General features: G+C 37.5%; 1 long non-coding RNA gene across 5 annotated transcripts; it reads right to left on the bottom strand.

Moving 5' to 3' along the window:
• Nucleotides 1-17,822: 17,822 nt before the first annotated feature.
• LOC149233122 (uncharacterized) lies at nucleotides 17,823-22,074 on the bottom strand. 5 transcript variants are annotated; one of them, XR_016248217.1, is made up of 4 exons: nucleotides 19,337-20,232; nucleotides 18,964-19,147; nucleotides 18,712-18,767; nucleotides 17,823-18,285 (listed from the first exon to the last, which is right to left on the bottom strand). It is a non-coding gene; the product is annotated as an uncharacterized LOC149233122 (long non-coding RNA). The 5 variants fall into 5 exon arrangements; XR_016248219.1 differs by having other exon boundaries at nucleotides 19,019-19,147; XR_016248218.1 differs by having other exon boundaries at nucleotides 19,028-19,147.
• Between the last annotated feature and the right edge of the window lie 627 nt (nucleotides 22,075-22,701).

Genomic DNA, 22,701 nt, shown 5'->3' with positions numbered 1-22,701 from the left:
AAAAACCGCAACAGATTTCAACTCATACTGAAGAGCAGGGAATGGATATGCATGTTGTTGTGTATTAAAAAAAATTGGTGTTGGAACGTTATTCATTAATGATTTTTGCACATGAACGAATACCATATGGCGCCAAACCCTCTGTTGATCGTTGTTCGTTGAAATTGGTATGTATTAGTTTTGATTAAAGTTGTGTGATGGTGCCAAATATACCTTGAAACCGTACAGAAAATGGATTAGAATTGGTTGTATATGAGTTATAATAGAAATATGGTAAATCCTTTTTAAAGCCATCACTCATATGGATTAAGTTCCCTTAAAGACGGTGGTAGTCTATTAAAGTTCGTTGAAATGTTTTGGATGGTGGCATATAATGGTTATATAATGAGATTTTTGGATGGTGGTAAAAGAAAAAATAAAAATAAAAAAATCCATGTTCTATCTTAATGAAAAATTATCAATTCATTTTATGGACAGAATAGCATGTGGGTTTTTTCATATTTGAACTAATTTGGAGATTGGAGACTATTGAGAGCTTCTTTGTCTTAGCTTTGTATTAGAGTTTGGAGTGCGTTGAGATCTTCATTGTTTTACTATTTTTTGAGGATGGCTCCAATTGGTGCAATATTAGAGTCATTGGACAATCTAATACTCTCTACTATGGATAATACAATCAAAATCAGCAAGGATTTTCTCACTGATATTCACAGTTGTTTACAAGATGTACATGACAATATTGAAATTTTAGAGCTTGAATCTCAGCTACAACAAGAAGAATTACAACAATGGAGTCGTCATTCTGAACTTGTTTATGTTCAGAACAATGAAACAAACTCCCATAAACAACAAGTCAATATTGTTGAAGTTGGTTCAGATCCAGTGCCCAATAAAGTAGCAATTATACATGCAGAGGCAGAAACTCAATCTGCACTTCCCAAGCCCATCATCAGACCTTGGGAACAGCTTGTCCACAACAAGCACAGAACTGGTCTTGGATATGAGAAGGACTTGTCCTTTCATATTCCAAAATACTCAAATCCCATTAAATTTCAGAGTGCTGGATTCATTCATGACAGTTCACCTTCAGCTGTTCCAGATTCTGCCCCTCTTCCACAGCGACAGCAACAACAACAGATTGTGAAATGCCAACACTATGACCGAGTTGGTCATTTGAAAGATCACTGTTTTGATCTTCATCCATGTAAGCACTATCATAAAACAACCCATTCTTCACACAGATGCTTCAGAAACAAACGTCCTGCAAGAACAAAGATTCATCTTGGATGGATCACTTCTTGGCAATGGGCATCAACAGCCAAGAAGATATTCCAATCACATGTCAGAACTTGTTCCCGAGTATTGAACAATCTTGCAGTTGAGTTTTATCCATCATCTCACCTTGTATCTGACAGGGGGGGAAATGATGGTCATCTACAAGCTTCAAAGTCACATCAAGCGAGCCTGAGCCACAACCTGCCACAGCAGTTTCAGAGTTGTATCCAGAGACAAAGATGCCCCTGAGCATGCCTTCAGTTGGTAATCTGGGACACTTCCTCTAGCAGAAGACTTCAGCTTCTTGCCAGTTTCGGAAGAATTCCAGGAACAGAATTGGGGACACTTCCTCTAGCAGAAGACTCCAGCTTCTTGCCAGTTTTGGAAGAGTTCCAGGAATTGCATTAAGCATTCCAGAGTTGTTGATCATCCTTAAAACATCACAGGTGAGACCTCCCTTTCATGGTTGAAGCTTTCCCTCTTCAAAACAATAGGAGCACTTCCTCTAGCAGAAGACTTCAGCTTCTTGCCATTTTGGAAGAGTTCTGGGAACTGCACTAAGCGTTCCAGTGTTGGTGGTCATCCTTAAACCACAGCCCTTTATACCAACATTTCAGAGAGCACATTCAGCCTAGTGCTGCCATGCATTTTTTGCACATTTTGTATTACAGATCTCTTCTTGGACTCATACATAACCCTTCAGATTAAGGGGGGGAATGTTGGACACCTAATCCTCAATGGGTTAGTGTGGAAGCCGAATAGACAAAAAGAAGTCCAAGAGATCTTGGAATGTGAAACCCAACGGTCAAACAATGTACTATAAATGTATATTAGTTATTAATAAAAGATGTACTCTCATGTTTTATCCTTCAGATTCCTTTGTTGCCCATGTGTGTTTAACAGTCCTAATACTAGGCCATACAACTATATCTAGATTACAAAAGCCCTTATTATTGGGTTGCCCAAAGCATACATAACAAAAAAATAAATCGTTGGCAGCCAAGAAAATCATTCAAACTCAAAAGATGAGATGGGAGTTGGGGCTCTAGCACTCGATCTTAAAGGTTCAACAGTGTTAGATTCGTAATGTAAGTTTCCCTCCACATGGGCAAGCCTTGTATCCAACCTGTCCAGGGTGAATAATTGGTTCCTCAACATTATTTTAATGTATTCCAAGGAGACAAAGACATTGTACCTCTCAACTTGTTTGCCCTTCAAAACCAACCCAGCAAAGTTTTCATCTGCCAGTGTAAAGCCATTGAGTTCAAATACTTCTTCTTGCATCCCCTAGGGTTGCCAGGGTCTGAAATCTAGGTAGAGACTGTGAAAATTGCTAAGCCAAAATCCCTACTGCAATAAACTGATGTTACTTCTCCTACTTGTTAATTCATGCAAGTTATTTACTATGTTCTACGGTAAATATCGAAGAAAATACATATGCATCCTTCACTTAATTAACATATATGCGGAAACAAAATACTGAGCAAGAAATAAAATTACAAAACATAGGACACAGTTATTTTTGGACAAAACGTCCCCGGAAAAACCCAATGCAGGAAAACTAGAGCAGCAGCTCTGGGGGTTTATTATTACTAAGCAGTAGAAAAATAAGAATACATCACTGGATACCTCATGGGATGATTCAGTTACCAAGATAAATACTAGTTGAAGTTTTGTGAGTTTTACCTCACAAAATCACTGAGAAATCTTGGCTGATCCAGCGCCAAACTGACTGCCCTCCAGATTTTCTGGATGCCTCTACGCAGTGTCTACATCAGCCCAGCGTCAAGCTCTCTAACTATTGCATCACTTCTCTAGCTAGTCGATCTGTTTCCCAAGAAATTCGATTTCTGCTTCCTGGTCTCACACCCCAACTTCTGAAATTCAAATTCCTCTACAGATTTTGGATTCCTCTCTATCCCTCTGCGTTGCTTCTGCGTGGTCCTTATGGCTCTGTGTCAGCTTCTGCGTCAAGGCTTCTGGATCACTTACTGCCTCTCTCTGTTGATGTATCTCCAGTTGAGAATTTCTCTCTCCTGAAGCTGTTATCCCTGCCCCTCAACTGCAAGATATCTCCTCAATCGATTTTTCCTCCTGAGAACTTCTCACTTCAGAAAATCGATTTCCTCTACAGATTTTGGATTCCTCTCTATCCCTCTGTGTTGCTTCTGTGTGGTCCTTATGGCTCTGCGTCAAGGCTTTTGGATCACTTACTGCCTCTCTCTGTTGATGTATCTCCAGTTGAAAATTTCTCTCTCCTGAAGCTGCTATCCCTACCCCTCAACTGCAAGATATCTCCTTAATCAATTTTTCCTCCTGAGAAATTCTCACTTCAGAAAATCAATTTCCTCTATCTCTCTGTGTGTTTTCCAAATGGCCCTTAAGCCCCTTCTTATATCTTCCTATTGGACAACCAATGGCCTAGATTAAACCATAATCAAAGGCTCAAATCATTTTGGCTTGATCCGTGGTTTTTTCTAGAAGTTTCACCCCTGATTAGATTAATACCCATTAATATTTTAATTTTCCTTAGTTTAGAATTAGGAACCCCATTAAAAATATTAATTACTTTAATAAAATCACTTATGGGTGGAATTTCCAAAAATGCTTTATGAGTTCTTTGGAATACATGTTCCCAAGCCTCCCTGCAAAATTTGAGGCTTAGAGCACATCTGATGCTACCCCAAATCAACACTCCCTCTTAGCGAGGAATGTGCTCTAGCAATACTCTGCATCTCTACATACTTCTCTGATTCTGAAGCATCTTCTCTGTGTTGTTGATGTCTAACCTGTTTTCCACCAACTATTGTGATGTTGTTGTTGCCACTGCACTATTGCCTTTGACACTACCACTGCCAATGCTACATCTGTACTACAACTCAGTTTTTGAGAGAGGCAACTGAAAACACCCAAAACTGGACAAGTAACCAGTGGATACTCCTTGGCGTTGAAATCTTAACTGATGCTAGTCCCATGCTACCTTTGAAGCCACTGCGTTGTTGAAGCTCTACACTATGCCTCCTTGCACCACATATGTCTAATCAACACTCCATGGCACCAACTAAAACTCTACCATTCCACTACTACTGATCATGGGCTCTCGTAGCAAGGTAATGATCCAAGAGGTGGGATCCTCAAGGATCTTGCCCATTTGTAGCTCTATCAAATTAAAGTTCTATATCAGCCCACCTCCCTCCTAGAGGTATCTCCGCTGTCATGGCAAACTCCTCCTCATTCATCTCCGCGGCTGCAACGTTCGGATCATGATTCTCATCCTTGTCATTTTTCTTCAAAGGACACTACGGGGCATAGTGGCCCATCTTGCTACATCTGAAGCACTTCATCTTGGAGACGTCCTTCTTGGAGACGTCCTTCTTTCATCTCTATTGCCCTTGTTGTCCCTTTGATGCAAGGGTTGTGTTATCATATTCCTCCACTTTGGGCTTTGAACCACTCCTACTACTGCTACCGTCAAGTTTGACCTTGAGCAGGTCTCTCCTTAGATCTTCTTGTTTCAGAGTTGCCCACATCTCGTCCCAATTTGGCAATGTTGCTCTACCCATGATACTCTGGACAAAGATTTGCCAATCATCTGAGACGGAATTTAGAGCTAGTGCCACTAACTCTGAATCCTGAGGTGTATGTCCTGCAGCTGATAGTTCATCATGGGTCTCCTTCAGTTTCATGAGGAACGGATCCACATGTTCTCCCTTCTGCATCTGTGCATATCTCAGCTTCTGCTCTAAGTACATCTTCCACTGCTTGGAAGATCCCTGATACAATGTGGCCAAGGTATCCCGCATCTCCTTAGAGGTTGCTTTACTTGAAATGTGGCACACCACATGATCCTTGACTCCATCTAGGATCATCCTCTTCACCTTAGCCATCTCATCTTTGTACTTCTTCAACAGATTTGCATTCGTCAGGACAACTACCACATTATCAACATACATCTTGAGGGCATGCTCATCTAGAAGGAAAGTCATCCTAGCCTTCTAAATGGCATAGTTGGAAGCCCCCTCCAACCTGTCTTGATCTCTCAAGCCACTGGCTGTCATATCCTCTGAAAACTGTCAAACAACTCCCTCTTTCTCCCTACTGCATAGCTCTTAGGCTGCCTTATGCACTCCCTAGTGTAGATGGTAAGTATGTTGCTCCTCTTTTATTCAACAAACGAGAAATATTGATTTCCTCTGCAAGAAATCACTGAGGAAGTATCCCCTCACTATGCTCTTCTTCTTTCTTTTGACGTCTTTCAGCCCGGCAAAACTACCCATAGAAAAATTTGTGTCCCACCAACTACTTCTTACATTGAGGCTCAGCGTTGCTTCCTCTGCCACGACAAAATTTGAACTGGAATCTCTTTCTCTCCATTAACTCAATCGGAGCGAGACTACCTCGAATTTTCGGCCCTCCAAATAGAACTACGCAAAACCTCTAGGGTTTCGACTTACTGCCTCCTGCAGCTTTTTTATTTCCCCTTCTGCTCAGCGCTAGGGTTTCTGGTTCTACTCTTCTTGTCTCACCTGCACTAGCTCTGATACCATGTGAAAATTCCTAAGCCGAAATCCCTACTACAACAAACTGATGTTACTTCTCTACTTGTTAATTCATACAAGTTATTTACTATGTTCTACGGTAAATATCGAAGCAAATACATCTGCAACCTTCACTTAATTAACATATAAGTGGAAAAAAATATTGAGAAAGAAAGAAAATACAACACATAGGACACAGTTATTTTTGGACAAAATGTCCCCGAAAAAACCCAATTTGGGAAAATCGGTGCAGCAGCTCTAAGGGTTTATTATTATTAAGCAGTAGTGAAATCTGAATACATCATTGAATACCTCACAGGGTGATTCAGTTACCAAGAGAAATATTGGCAGAAGCTTTGTGATTTTTACCTCACACAATCACTGAGAAATCTTGGTTGATCCAGCCCTAAACTAACTACCCTCCATCTTTTCTGGCCGCCTCTGCGTAGTGTTTGTGTCAACCCAACGTCAAGCTCTTTGCATATTGCATCACTTCTCTAGCTAGTCGATCTGTTGCCTAGGAAATTTGATTTCTGCCTTCCGGTCTCATACCCCAGCTCCTGGCTTCTGAAATTCGAATTCCTTTGTAGATTTCAAATTCCTCTCTATCCCTTTGTGTTGCTTCTATGTGGCCCTTCTAGCTTTGTGTCAACCTCTGCGTCAAGGCTTTTGGATCACTTACTGCCTCTCCCTGCTGATGTATCTCTGGCTGAGAATCTCTCTCTCCGGAAGCTGCTATGCCTACCCCTCAACTGCAAGAGATCTCGTCAATCGATTTTTCCTCCAGAGAACTTCTCACTTCAAAAAATCAATTTCCTCTATCTCTCTGTGTGTTTTCCAAATGAACCTCAAGTCCCTTCTTATATCTTGATGTTGGACAACCAATAGCCTAGATTAAACCATAATAAAAGGCTTAGATCGTTTTGGCTTGATCCGTAGCTTTTCCTAGAAGTTTCAGCCCTCATTAGATTAATACCCGTTAATATTTTAATTTTCCTAAGTTTAGACTTAGGAATCCCATTAAAAATATTAATTATTTTAATAAAATCACTTCTGGGTGGAATTTCCAAAAATGCTTTTGGATTCTTTGGAATACATGTGGCCAAGCCTCCCAACAAAATTTGAGGCTTAGAGCACATCCGATGATACCCCAAATCAACAGATACTCCATCCATAATTTCAAAATCTGAGTGGGATTGTCTCTCCACCCCAACTTGGGTTTCCAGCTTATGAATTTCTCTTCTTGTCTTTGGTGTCACAATATTGAAATATGTAGTAAATGAACCCTGAGCAAAAATCCTCACTCTTCGTTATCCTTGTGAGTTGTTTCCCCCACTCCCCCGCCTATAGCACATGCGATGCCCAGGCGGCATGAAGGTAGCAGAGGGATCACACCTGTAATAGTGGTTGTAGCTTCCTCAACCTGCAAAAAAATAGGAAAATGCACCATCCACAATCTCACCAAACTTAGAAACCACCCTACAACATTGTTTCCTATACTCATAACACAAACCACATAGTGTGAGGGGTTCACCAACACAAGCCCCACTGAAGCAGATACACTAACATCATAACACACATGCCCCAATATAATTAGCTAAAAACAAAGTTGTAGGTTTCCTGAAGGACGAACTTTACAGTGAACCCTTGCAAAAGGGGAATACCAAGAGCGGGGAGAGACGCTTAACCAGACCCCAAATTTTTCATTGAGAACCCCTGTACCATCAAAGAAATACACAAACACACCAATATCAAGCTTCCTCAACACAGACTTCAAACAAATCTCTTTAATTTAAGACAACTAGAGACCAAACGCACAAGTTGCACACAACCCTCCCAACTCACAGACAAGATTCCAGAAGCCCTAGTCTAGAGCCCCAAGAAAACAATAAAGCAGAAAAACAAGATTGGGGAGAAGACGACCTGCACCACTTTGTTAGGACTAAAAGAAGAAAAATCCCCAAGTCATCAACCTCCAGGAACATAATCTGCGACACAGCTTCCACGTACCCAAATTCATTTCCCTCCCACCCATTTACCCACATGAACACAACAAGCTAGTGCCCCTCTGTCGCAACACCACAATCACACCCAAGCAAATTTGACTTCACATCAATGTACAGGATTGCCACCACCAACAGGGGGGTTGAGGTCTCGACCTCATCTCTGCCCCTTAGTTCTCTGTAGAATGCCTAAAATGTCATCACAGGAACCCAATTATAACCACTAGAAGCCATCTGGTGCCATGCATGCCTTTGCATGTTGGGAGCGAGTCGTGTCCCCTGTCCATAAATGGCCATCATGTCCAAGGGTGGCGGGCTTAGCCCCCAAGGGACCCTTATCAATGCCATTAACACCCCCATCTTTTTAAAGGATACTTATGCATATCTTAAAATGAAAAGATTAAAAATATTAATATATATTTGATTAGATTTTTAATTTATCAATATTAAGTAAGTTTTTTTTTAATTAAGTAGTTTTAAAAAACTTAGAATGAAAATTTTATGTTCTCTTTCTTCTTCTTTTGAAAGAGTGAGAAGACCTACCATGCCACCTGTAATTACTAATTGGTCGTTCATAAAGGGGCGGATTTTCACTCCTCTCGATCTTGGGTCATTAACTTGTTTTCTTACTTCTGAAGAAGATGAGCTCTTAACCAAACAAACACAGCGTTAAAGCATACTCCAGCCCAATATTAACTTTTTTTATTAAATGTTAACAAATTAATATTTCTTTTAATCTAAATCTTTATATATAATCATAAGTTTTAAAAAAACTAACTTATTCTTCTCATCTCCTTAACATCATTAAATTTATTGATTATATTTTAAATTCATTTACTTTATTAAAGATCTATTTAATAAAATTAAATTTAAAATTTAAATTTCAAATAAACATTATAAGAGCACGTGTTTCCTTCTAAGAGGTCACAGGTTTAAAACCAGAGGGGGATAGAGTATGTATGCCTTCGTAAACTTAGTAGTGAAATCATTAGGTAGAAGTGGGTCCTTTGTCCCACAGACAAGAAGATCTCATACACCAATTTGGTGTCTAGCTTGACAGTGACTTTAAAATTAGATAATAATATTAATAATTAAATCATGCCATATATCTTATAATTAAAAAGTCATTCATATTAACCAATTTAGATTCATTTACTTTATTAAAAATATATTTAATAAACTAAAATAGAAATTTAGACTCCGAATCAACATTATAATTTGATCACTATGCCAAAGTCGTATAGTGCAGGAGAATCATCCAATTTAACCACTCATGAAAATTTATTATGAATTATCCAAACTGTTGAGCGTCAAATGACAGTTTCAGCATTTTTATCCATCACATTACGTTTTGATGAAGCAGTTTTAAAAAGAATTGTTTTTAGTACGACTTTAAATTTAAAATTTAAATTCTAAATAAACATTATAATTTAGTCATTATAAAAAAATTAGTCATTATGCCAGATGTCTTATAATATGGAAGAATCATTAATATTAATTATATTAACTACTTTAGATTCATTTACTTCATTAAAAATATATTTAATAAAATTAAATTAAAAATTTAAACTCTGGATCAACATTATAATTTGATCGCTATGCCAAGTGTCTTATAGTGCAGGAGAATCATCCAATTAATTATCCAAACTGTTGATCTTCAAAATGACAATTTCATCATTTTATTTTTTTGGTAGGAAGCCAGTTTTAAAAAGAGTGGTCTATAATGTGTTATTTTAGATTTTTAAGTTTTGCGGAAAAAATTGAGGTGAAATTTTGATTTGTGTCAGCCTCCTTAAAAATTTCTATGGCACTTCCATTGTGCAGGGATTACTCATCAAACTTGTGATTTCAATAAATTCCTACCAAATTTTATAGAAAATAGACCAGAAAAACCCACGAGAAAAAATTGCAAAAAATCACACTAAAAACAACTCAATTTTAAAATGTTTGTGAAAAATTATCAATTTTTTTATTATTTAAAATATGTTTTAAATAAATATAGTATTTTGAAAATTTATAAAATATATCATTTATAAAATTCAAATTTACCATTACCTTTTGACGAAGCCAGTTTTTTAAAATTTTTGTAAAAAAATGAGGAAAATAATAAATTTTCATTATTTAAAATATGCTTTTAAATAAATACAATATTTTGAAAATTTATGTACTACTATAAAATTACAAAATTCAAATTTATCATTGCAAATTATTTAAAATATATTTTTAAATAAATATAATATTTTTTGAAAATTTATGCCATATAAAATTTATAAAATTCAAATTCATCATTGCAAATTTTCATTATTTAAAATATGTTTTTAAATAAATATAATATTTTGAAAAATTATATAATATAAAATTTACAAAATTCAAATTCAGATTTACTATTCTAGCTAAACTTTAAACAAAATCTATTTAAAAATAAATAATATAACATTAAAAATTAAATTAAAATCTTAATCAAATTTTAAATAAAATTCAAAAAATATATATAACATTAAAAATTTAATTTAATTAAACCAGCCAGAACCCACAAGTTTAATTTAATTAGGCCTGTGGTGGCATCTTCTGAACGCTAGGTAAAGAGGTGTCGATTTTCATTTAAGAGTATTTGATTGATGCTATAAATTTGTTGGGAAGGGAAAATAGTGAAAATTTTGGTATGATTTTTGTTAAAATTGGACAGAAATTTTAGAAAAATTGAATCAATGAAGGTTAAACTTCAAATTTTTAAGTATTTAAATTTCGGGATTTTAGGTGCTTAAAATACTTTTGAAGATTTTAGAGTAAATAAGATGTTTTTAATAATGCTAAATCTATTTCCACCATAAAAAATCAAACACTTTTATAAACATTTTTTTTTTTTTTGAAAAAAACCATTCAAACATTCTTATTATCAAATTATATATATATATATATATATATATATATATTCATTCTCCGATCACAAAACACCTTATTATTTATACCCAGGTAAATTAGTTTATATTAAAAAGTTTAATATTATTTATCAGTTATACAGATCAGTTCAACCTTTTATATTATATTAAATTAATCAGTTTAACTCTTTTTTTTTTAAATCTAATCTGATTTTTTCAGTTATATTAAACTTTTCATGCGAACACAGATATAAATCAGTTTGAATAGTTTGATGCCCAATAGATTTTAAAACTTAATTTTTAAACGCATGACCGTTTGAAAAGGTGTACCCCACAACGACCCGCATCCCATCCTCCCCAAATTCTGAGATTCTCTGTTCTTTCGACGCAGGCAATCTGTTTCAGTAACTGCATTGCCCTGTCCTTTCATACAAAGCTCGGGAAGGAAGAGATTGAAAATCATCTGTGAAAATGGTATCCAGCGATAGCAGAAGAATAGCACACCCTTCGTTTACTAGTGCCAATCAGAATGCCACTCAGAAGAGGCGGGACTTTAAAGAGATGGACGTTTCGATCAAGGCTCTTGAAGACAATCTCGAGCGCTTGAAGAAACTGCCCATGAGAAGGCACCAAGAAGCTCAAATCGCTTTGGACAAAGGGAGGAACTTTGGTAACAAATTCAAGGCCGTCAGGAAATCTGTGAATGACAAATTGGGAGAACTTAATCTGTCTGCAACAGACGAAGACTCCCGCGTGGAGGACATCAAGTCCAGATTGAAAGTTCTCGCTGAGAATTTCAATGAATGGTTCGGCCAGGCTAAAAAAGTTCAACAAGGCCCTGCAGGGTCTGTCGCCAAGCCACGTGAATCAGGAGGGTTTGTGCCATTGGATAACAGAAGGATTAGTACTCGATCAGCCATTTCAGGATCCACTGACTCGGGCTCCACAGAATACTTGAGTTTGTCTGGTACAGATGAAAATTTAGTGGGAAAGGATTATACTCTGGCAGATGAAACAGAGGATGATGCTACCTCCAAATTCCCAGTTATTCCCAAAAAAGGAAACCGGGTCGATGAGAAAATTGTGGAAAAAGAGGATGTCACTGGGGATTCAGAGATGAAAATCAACAAGGAATTAGGGTTGAGACATACCCAAAATTTTGGTGGTGAATATGGGACTGGAAGGGTTGAGAGTCACTGCACGGAGGAACAAAATAGAGGTGCCCAACACTTTGGTGACGAAAATGGGACTGAAAGGGTAGAGGGTCACTGTATGGAGGAACAAAATAGGAGTGTCCAAAACTTTGGTGATGAATATGGGACTGGAAGGGTTGAGGAGCAAAATAGACGTGCCCAAAACATTGGAGATGAATGTGGGACTGGAAGGGTTGAGGAGCAAAATAGACGTGCTCAAAACATTGGAGATGAATATGGGGCTGGAAGGGTTGAGAGTCGCTCTATGGAGGAACAAAGTAGAATTGCCCAAAACTCTGGTGATGAATATGGGACTGGAAGGTTTGAAGGTCAGAGTATGGAGGAACAAAATGTCGGTCTGGAAACAGTTTTGATGGATGAAAACCTGGACACAATGAAAGAAGGCAGCAGTTTTCCTTATCATCGGAACTGTATACAGGAAATGAATGGATCAGTAGGGGAGGGCAGAGATGTTCAGGAATTGAGAAAAATGCTGATGATGGGTATAGATCAGGAACAAGGGTGTTCTGCATCATCCAGTGGTTTTGTTAATGACGCTGATTGCATTCAGAAACTTCATGATGATAGAAACCGTGGGCATACCAGAGTAGCGTTTGAGAAATACAGAGCCTCTGGCAGCGGCACTGAGGGTTTCGATAAAAGGGACTTTGCAATTTCTGTTGGGGAAGAAGAAGATAAGTTGCATACTGATGATCCAGACGTTGATGTTGTAATTACTCCACCTGGTAAGGGTCTGCTGAAAAATGGTAAAATGCTTCCTATAGATACCCGTGAAATTTTTGGAGAACCCGCCACACAAGAATTTGTGCACCCTCCTGTAGATGCCCATGGAAAATTTGAAGAGCGCACCATACAAGAGTTTGTGCATCCTCTTGCAGATACCCATGAAAATTTTGAAGAGCCAACCATACAAGAATTTGTGCATCCTCCAATAGATGCCCATGAAAAATTTGGAGAGCCCACCATACAAGAATTTGCCCAGACAGCTTCCAACGAAAACTTGGATGAAGAGAAGAAGCATATTGCCCTGGAAAAAGGTTTTGATTCCAATAGCTCTGCTAATAAAGATATGCAGAACAATGTGGGTATCTCAGAAGTTCAGGACCATGTCACCTCAGCATTCATCTCTACCGGTAATGAAGTGTCCGAGAACACCATTGATAAGGAAACATGCACAGGTTCCATCAACCCCAAGGTCGAGGTCCAGTCCCATGTACATGAAGAGTTCGACAAAGTTTCTGCCATCAGAGAGCAGAGTATGGACATAGACCTGTGCCTGGCTCAGTGGAGGAATGAGATGAACTTTGACAAGGCTGAAAGTCCATTATGGAGGTCCCCATTAGTAGTAAAAGAGGAAGAGGATGAACTTAATTCTCTGAGGGAGTATTGTTACCTCCATGGGCAAAATATGATGTTTCCTGAGAAGATCCCAAGTCGAGACGAGCTTGATAGGACATTTCTCGATAAACAATCTCAGGCCCAATTTCCTGAATTTTATGCACAGGCCACTGGGTCCAGATTTGAGGACAAGGCCCAGGAGATGGCTGCTCTGGATGCTGCAGAAGAGAACATTTTGCAAGCTGCATTTGGCTCGAACGATGAATCTATGAGCGAGATCATAATGATGGAGGAAATGCTTAATCATAGAAGAGCATGGGAAAACCCAATAAACAATTCTTTCAAATGGCCTGCCGTTGAAGGTGATTTGCGTTTAAGCGGTGGTGTTAATTCAGTGGACGATGGGCAAAGTAAATCTCCTAAGCTGAGGAAATTCACAGATGCCCACCCTCTAGAAGAGGCTATAAAGCCAGTTACGGACCAACAAATACAAGTACTGCGAGAAGCTCTGGATGTTGATAAATCTAAGTCAGATGAGAATGGAAGGCCTCCAAATATACTTGCTGAGAAAAACAGCAACGGTAATTCTTCACCACCAACCTCTGAAGAAATCGTTCAGAAGGGTGGTAAATCTAGCAGAACGAATCGGAAAACTCGACCCTTGATAGAGATTATTAATCTTGGATCTCCTATCAGTGAAGACGAGAAGCAGACATTTCCTTTCTACCAAGATCATAATATCGATGTTGTCGATTTAGTAGAAGGTGCAGAGTTGGAAAGCCTTCATGACTATCCCTTATCTAAATTGACAGGAAAAGCGGAGACAGAACAATCAGACGAAAGCGGAGTGGAAGCATGGCACCAGCCAGCAATGGCCAAACAAAAACTACAAGATACACCAAGGCAGCCAAAGATTAAAGATGGTGTTTTGGAACCCAAAGCTCCAATTCAGGGAATACCCAAAGTTGATAAGTTTAAAAAGGAGATAGAGGACGAAAATATACCGGAAAACGTTATCAACTCTCTGAATTCAGAGTCTATATTATCTTCTGTAAAGAAAGAGGTGAAGGAGAAGCCTCAATATCAAGTCACTCAAATCAGACAGAAAAGCATAGTGAAAAATGAATTTGAGGAGATAGAATCATGCTCAGAAGAAGACTTATGCGGGGTTGAGAAAAGCAAGAAATATTGCGAGAACAATAGACTAATTACTCAAAACTTGAAATCAATAAGATGCGAGTTTGAAGATGAGGATCACGAGACTCATTCTGTGAAATCCCACATAAATACTGCAGTTCCGAGACAGAGCGGTCGAACTCTCCATATTAGAAACTGCACAAACTGGTTCTTTCCAGAGCTGATGCCAGATTTGGAGTCCATTTCTATAAACACGAGGCCATGCAAAACAAAAAAACCATTGAATGGGAGAGTAATATTGCAACAGAAGAATCAATCTTCCTCTGTTATAGGTTTCGAGAAAAGGGAGACAGGAATGGAGGAAGAACAACACGAGGCGAGTAGACGAGAGATTGAAGATAATTTTGTTGAATCAGAAGCGGAACAGAGACCGGAGCTGAAGAGAGTTCTCCGGAAGCAGTGGGTTATGGCAGTCATGCAGTCCTGCATGCTTGGTGTTGCAATCTTTTCCTTTGGGTTTGTCTCTCATCAGAATTTTCCTCCCCCTACATAATTCATTTCTCTCTTTTAATTGCATATATGAATTGTATCGGATTGAAAGAATATGTCACGTAAAAGGAGAATCCTATCTATTCTTTGAACTGAACTAGATCAATTTTCTAATGACATTCGGAGTTCACAAAAAAAGGTGTAAATCACAACAAAGATTTATGATGTTTTTGCTTGACTTCTTATAGCTCTTGTGAAATTATGTTCGATATTTATATGAAAAAGAATAGGGTGATAAAAGCGGGCTGAAGAAGAAGATAAACATATAAATAGGAACTATACATTTTTCTAGAAGTTTTTATTGCCTTGTTTTGTCGATTCTTGATTAAGGTCCCAAAAACTTTTACCAATATAAATTTCCTGAAACAAATTTTAAAAACACCACTATGTAAAAACAAAGTGGTTTTAATTATAAGACTTCACATATTATCAAGATAAATATAAAAGTCAAGTCTCACTAGCACAACCGGTTGAGGATGGGCCTCGTCAGCAATGGGACCCAAGATCAAACCTTATGCGGTGGTTGTGCCTTGTGCTAGGGGAGGAGACATGCTAAAAAAATCCAGTCAGCTAAGCGCTGATGTGGCCCAGGCCAGGTGCGATCTCCGGATGACTTTAACAGATTAGATGCCGCGGGGTCACAACTCCTCAAGCCACAGGTCAAGCTTAGAAGATCACAAATAACTTGACCCAAAAAATAAATAAATAAAAATTGTTATAATATAAAACAATACCAATCAGGGAAGCATGCCCTAAAAACCTGATTGTATGTAGATTGCAAATTCTAGAATATATTGGAAATTGAATAAGTATAAGCAAAGTCAACCATAAATAAACATGAGCAAAATCAAATAGTTGACTTTGCTCATACCCATTCAATTTTCGAAATATTCTGGAATCTGCAATAAACAGATGGCCAACCTAGAACATACTATTACAATTACAGATTATTCATCCACTCAGTTTATCAAAACAACCAACCTAGAACATACTATTACAATTACAGATTATTCATCCACTCAGTTTATCAAAACAATTTGCACATTCTAGTATCATCATCTTACAACTAAATACCTTACATACCATATATTTGGAGAACTTGGGGTGTCTAAGGAAACTGAACTATGAAAATTTGGTATTAAGTTCCCATAACAACTATCAAAAGGTATAGAAAAATAACGCAAGATTTGACCATCCCTGCATGATGGATTGCAAATGCATAAGATAATAGATCTTTCAGATAATTGGTTTTCGTTGATTCGCTCTCTTTTGAAAATCTCAAAGTTGGCACTATCTTCTTTCAGAAAGTGTCCAAGTGTGTCATTTGCAAGAGCTACTTCTCTTTTAGTGTTATTTTATAAAGGTTTGCTATTATACTAAAACTCGTAGGTATTAGTAAACTTTCAACGTAGTAATATTATTTTGAGATGGTGGTTAGTCTCATGTTTTCAAGGTGGCAGTTAGTCCACGAAATCAATTTCCAGAAGTGTGGTGGTTAGTCCAACACCCTCTTCCAATGTATCTCAAGGGATTCGAACATACGCCAAGGCTCTGATTCCATATAAAGGTTTGTCATTACACTAAAATCCTCTTGGCATTAGTGAACATCCACACCGGTAACATCATCTTGAATGGGCAGTTAGTCCCATGTTCACAGTATAGTGTAGTGGTTAGTCCATAAAATCGATTCCCATAGGTGAGGTGGTTAGTCCAAAACACTTCTCTTTGTTGTTTCTGTCCTGGAATACACAAATACTAATACTTGAAGTTTACCAACAGCTGCATCACATTTTCAAAAGACGCATCATTCAGCAACTGAAACCTCTCGAGTGGCTTCTTGACACTTCCAGTATAACAATGAGCCAATGAGCAAGTCGTATAACTGAGATTAAAATAGAGTAACTCATTTGAATTAACCCTCAAAAACAGGGCAAAATCCTCGTAGCTTAGAAGTATTGTAGACAATCTTACCAATTGAATCATTTCCTGAGTAGTCTCAATTCGCACAACTCTCTTGGAAATGTTGTGTATCATTTCTCATCTATTATCGTGTGATAAATATATATCTCATCAATAATCAAGAGTTTCACAAATTAGTTTATGTCCTACCCCCGAGACTTTCTCGATATAATATCACATTTTTCAGTAGTGGTCGCAATTATCTGGGTTTCCTCTATCTGCCAGATAGACATTGTTTGATCTGGTGTACCTTAATTAATAGATATTCCTTAATACCCTACCTGTTAGGCAAGTTCCCAACCATCTTTGCAACCGAAGCTTTCATAGGTGCCACATAGTCAATTTAAAACTTTACTTGCTCAAATCAACAGAAGCATCTTCACTCCTATTGAGAACAATCTGTTGATGTATTGTTATTAACATGGAAATATTAGTCTTCCCATCCCCTATGGCTGCACAAAAGATAAAATTCTGCGGAGTAAATAAGGAAGTTTCATATACTTTTCTCTGGGATAAGTTAAATTGCTTCATACTAGAAAACGCAGAGTGTGTCGAGTCCAACATATTCAATATATTTACTAAGTCCCTCTACAACAGTAAGAAGTTTTAGGCTTCCAGGCAAGGACATGGATTTGCTCATTAACATTTCTTGTGGTTCTATATGATCTTGGAGGTATCTCATCCTTTCTTTCCATCAACAAACCTCGTTGATATAATGAAATGCTATCAAGATTCAAGACCTATAATTCCTCTAAGATTGGAATGATATTTTGTCCAGCATCACTACCTCCACGCCCATCCTTCGTATATGTACCATCCATTTGTAGAGATTCCAATTCCCAGCTAGATAGATACATCAACAACTATTTTGAAAGCTATAAGATCTAAATCCACATCCTCCAATAAGAACACAGGTGGTGAAAACACATCATATAATAGAAGAAAAATTGCAACAGATTTTGACAGAACTTCCTATTTCAAAATGTCAACAAAGAGGACCAGACCAGCTTCTTGTTGCATGAAAATTCGTCTTAAGAACCTTAGCAATACCAAATTCTTCGTTCAGCACTTGTAGCCAGCCCATGAGAAAACATTTCATTTTATACTGAAAAAATAACTCTCAAGCCATCTTAACAAATAGCGATGATACAATGACCGCGTTTGTTTGAAGAATCTTCCAGAAACTATTCCAACTAAGCATCTTCTTCCTAAAGAAGCATGTATCCTTCATTGTGATTTTTCAGGATGGTATCATCTACCTTTGCAAGAGGAGCAAGACAACGAGTATTGCAAACAATAGTCATTCTAGATTTATATGACCCTTCGCTCCAACCACGCACATTTGCGGATTGGCTGATGGAGAAGAAATTACGACCTTTTTAGCTCCGTACTGCAACTGAAATTCATCAAAAACTATAAAAGTTCAAATCAAATAACCCATAAGAGCACCAGAAAGTTGAAGGGACTGAAACTATAAAGTTACTCACCAAGTTGAAACAACTCAAAATAGGAAAAAGATAATTCAATTTGTAGATGCAAATGGAAAGACTGCAAGATACATAACAAACAATCTACATTCAAGATGCCTAGATGCTTTCTCAGTTGTTGTGAAAACTCCAGTTGGTTATACAACATACTCAGCTCCATGTTCACCCCAAGGAGTCTCTATAGGGTCTCGGTAACAACACTACACTTCATATTATAGCATCATTCTTCTTTGGATAATAATTAACAATCTTTGCTTACACAACAATTAATGTCAAAGGGCATGACTTTTAGAACTGAATGTAATTCTGTGACCATAAATTTCATAGTGTCTTACCATCAACAATCTTCACGTTTCCCTTGTATACACCATGAGTTGATATCATACTAAGGCTGCCAAACACAACACCAAAATTCAGGTCAATTAATATTCAAATTTCAGTAAATGGCAATACTTTCAAACAATCAAAATGGTAAGTAGGCACAAGGGACAAATTTCTTCCAGATAGCAAAGCAACGGTAATGCTTTCAAACATTCAAACTGGTAAAAGGCACAAGGAACAAATTCCAAATATGCACTTAAATTGACCTAATGCACTTTCTTGTGATGTTTCCCCTCCCATCAAGTGTGCACTGAAATTGACCTACCGCACTTTCTTGTGATGTTTCCCCTTCCATGCACATGTAGCATAGGTGCACTGTGATATTTAGTGAATTGGCGTGCTCTCATGACAATTTGGAGCACCGAATTTCAATTTGTGCGTACACTGCGTCTGCCATCTCAACCAAAACGAATTATTACAAACCTCCACAAATGAGAAATTTTGAATTAATCTATAAAATTAACATAAAATCTTGTTACCTAATTTTGTGATTTATATGGCTCTAAGTATATCTTAAAAAACCGTAAGATGTTTATCAATTTAATGCGATTTCCATGATTTTCTTCAAGATTACTTTACCTTCCACGTGATGCTTCCTGAACACCTTGTATTTTCCTCACTAAATCTTGTAGTTGATGAGACACATCTTTATTTTTAAGTTTTTCAAGTTATCTTCGGGAAAATTTTCCTCTGTTCCCTTTGCTCTCTGTCACGTTTTCCAATTGTGAATCCGTCGGGCTTCCCGTGTTTCCCAGATATTTCACGCGAATTGAGTTACATTCTATCCTCCTGGCACTCTTCTGCAATTACGAACCACGCCAGAGATCTGATGCTCGCTCCCTTCTGAAAATTTGTTCACAGAATAGAGAAGGACCTCCCTCCGCGGCATTATTGGAACACACCTCTGCGCCCCGGTGGTGATTCTTTGATGCTCGATTCCCATCACATCCCATCATTCCTCTATTTTATTGCCAGGCCTGTGAAGCTTCGATTTAGTAAGCAATTTGACCAGTTGTATGGTTGGAGTGACCATTAAAGCGCACTTGCACCACACCTCTAGAATGGAGATCCATTAATTCTTTGAGACGGGTTACACCGCGTAAAATGGAGATTCATTGGCAAATCCATTTCGATTTACATTCCTCGAGAGATATTAACATTCCGATCCAATCGGCAGATAAAAGATTCCATAAATAGATAACCCTGTGTTTTATCCTCTCCCCTGCTTTGCAGCAAACCCTCAAGGCCCATTATTAAAGCCGGATTGACATTATTGTTTAAGATTTTATATATATATCAGGGGTGGCAGGAGTATGGTCTTTTTCAAGCTTTCTCTATCCACCACTATTGATAAACATCACTATTGATAAAGGCATTCAGACATTCTTGTTCTTGTCAAGGAAGGTAGCCCTAATTCCCTAGCGCTAATACTTCATAGAATTAGAGATCTTACTGTTTTTGTCAAGGAAGGTAGCCCTAATACTTCACAGAATTAGAGATCTGATTGCAGCCTTCTATTCTAAAGAGCTTTTTCCTATTCTCAGAATCAACAACATGGATGCCAAATCTCAAGCATATAGAGCTTGCTCTGTGGAGAAGGTAAAACTTTAAATCAATAATTTAAATTTTTTCCTGCCCAATCACCTAATAAAATATGCTTCTAAACTCATAGTTTCTCCCTAGGACCCTCTATAGGAATTTTCGTACCTTGTTCTAATCCCATCTTCCCTTTCCTATCGCCCTTATCCTCCCTTCCCTCCTCCTATTCCCTTTCCCTTCCATTGTGTCATTGTTTATTTACTGATTAACTTTCATGAAGACTTAGTAGTTGGTCTATCTGATCGTGCAAGCGGTTTCCTTGACATGGCATCATATGTGCCCCTCCGCCATGCGTTAGAAGATCCCTCCCATTCGCATGCTTTCCATTATGGCTTTCATCTTCCAAGGCCTTGGAACCAACCTCCACTCAAAACCATGATGAATCTCTCTGGTAGTGGCACAGATGAAATTAATGGTAGAATGATTAGAATTGTGGACGGGATAGCCAGATGGGTGTTAAATTCGCCTTCAGTCGGGATCTAGCCCCATTCTCTCCCGAAGTTGTTATGTGTATGGGGTTCCACCACCTTTGTGGCACACTAAGTTGGTGAACGCTCTACCTTCGAATTTCATTGTGGCGTCCAGGCGTGCATTCTGTGGGAAGCTTTGCAAAGAGCTCTGTTTCCGGTTCCAGGCTCTCATTCTCCGACCAATGAAATTGTGGGCTTGGCACTCAAGCTCATGGTAAGTTTGGCACAAAGGGTTCTCTGGCTTTCAGGCAACCTTGGCAGCCCCTGACATCATCAGTCACAGCCAGTTGAGGGCTCCTTTGTATGAAGGTAACTCTTCGCTCCTTGGGTTTTATTTGGCAACTTGTAAGAAGGCAAGGCCTGGTTGGAAACCCCTACAGAATAGGCTTTAATTTTGAAGCTCAAAATCTCAATTCAAGTTTTCTAGCATTGATAGAGTCTTTGCTAGCAACTAGTTATAGATCTTTCCCTTTCGAAATTTTATGGTTCTTTGGCTCGAAAACAGTCTTGTTAATTTCGTGTCTTTCGGCTACCAGAGGATTTTCCTACGAGTTGAGGACCTGCGAAAAGGCCACTTTGATCAGCGCGGTTCATTGCATAATTGGGGCTTTTTTAGTTGGGAATCTCCATTTCAACCTCCTGTTTCTAGTTCTGGGAATTGTCTTCTTGTCTCCCTAGGGTGGCCAGGCTCCCTCTTTTATGAAGCTTGTTGGATGTAGCTCCCCAACCAGTTTATCAGTATGAATTCTGACTCCAATTTTGAGTCTTCTTCTGCCGACAATCCTTGTTTCCATTACCTTTCTGCTCATGAAGCTATGCAAAAAGTTGATTACGACCTACAGGTCAAATTCTGCCATATGAATCACTCACAGATTGAGCATCCTGACAAAACTTTGGCTCTCCAGCAACATAGTTCAAAAGATGAAGTGGATGCTCTCAGATTATTAGAACAGAACATACCTCAAGCTCAGTAAAGATCGACTTTTTGAAGGTCCTGGCAAGCGAGATATCGACCTCAACACGCCAACAATTGAAATTGAATAACTGATATGCATAATGCTCGCTTCCAGTGTCTTTTTTGTCCTTTCCCAATTTTGTAATCCTTCTGAATCAATTTATTGTCCCCTTATTTGTGTAGGTTCCGAAACTGTAATGGTTCAACAGCCTGGTAATGGTCTATAGTTAAATAGAAGGTGAGTGGACAATGTGTAAGGACCTAAAAATGAATCAATTAGCACAATTTTTGCAACAAACCCTAAGTTGGAAGTAATCCACCACACAAAGGGATACATGGATAGAATAGAGAATTAATACAACGATACTCATTTTTGTTTAAAATAATAATAATTTATATAGACATGCATGGCAATATTTAGATTTAATAATAATCATTTATATATATTAAATCTAATAGTAATAATTATCTCATGGATTATATAATGGTTTTGTGATTATATTTCAAGTAACATTGTGTTTTTTTATATTTAAAATACAATTTTGAATGTATTATTGGATGTAGCACCTTGACTTAAATTTTTAAAAAGTTCTGACCAATTTTAGTTCAAATTAACCAAAAAAAATAATAATAATAAATAAATTAAAAATTAAAAATAATAATAATAATAATAATACTAATAATAATAAAATAAAAATAAAAATAAAAACAAAAACAAAAATAAAAATAAAATAATAATTAAAAATTAAAATTAATAATAAAATATTAAAATTAAAATTAAAAAAATAAATAAATAAAAATTAAAAAAATAAATAAATAATCATTTTATTTATGGTTTGTTTTTTTCACCATAAATTTTCAACATTTTAAAATAAAATATTGGCCTAAAAGATTTTATCATGATTACCCAAAAACCATTA

The sequence above is a fragment of the Pinus tabuliformis genome, chromosome J (genome assembly GCF_031772625.1).
Source record: "Pinus tabuliformis cultivar Carrire ecotype Pingquan chromosome J, CPIR1, whole genome shotgun sequence".
NCBI classification, from domain to species: domain Eukaryota; kingdom Viridiplantae; phylum Streptophyta; class Pinopsida; order Pinales; family Pinaceae; genus Pinus; species Pinus tabuliformis.
The sequence above is the reverse complement of the archived record's forward strand: the minus strand, read 5'-3'. Positions and strand labels throughout refer to the sequence as shown.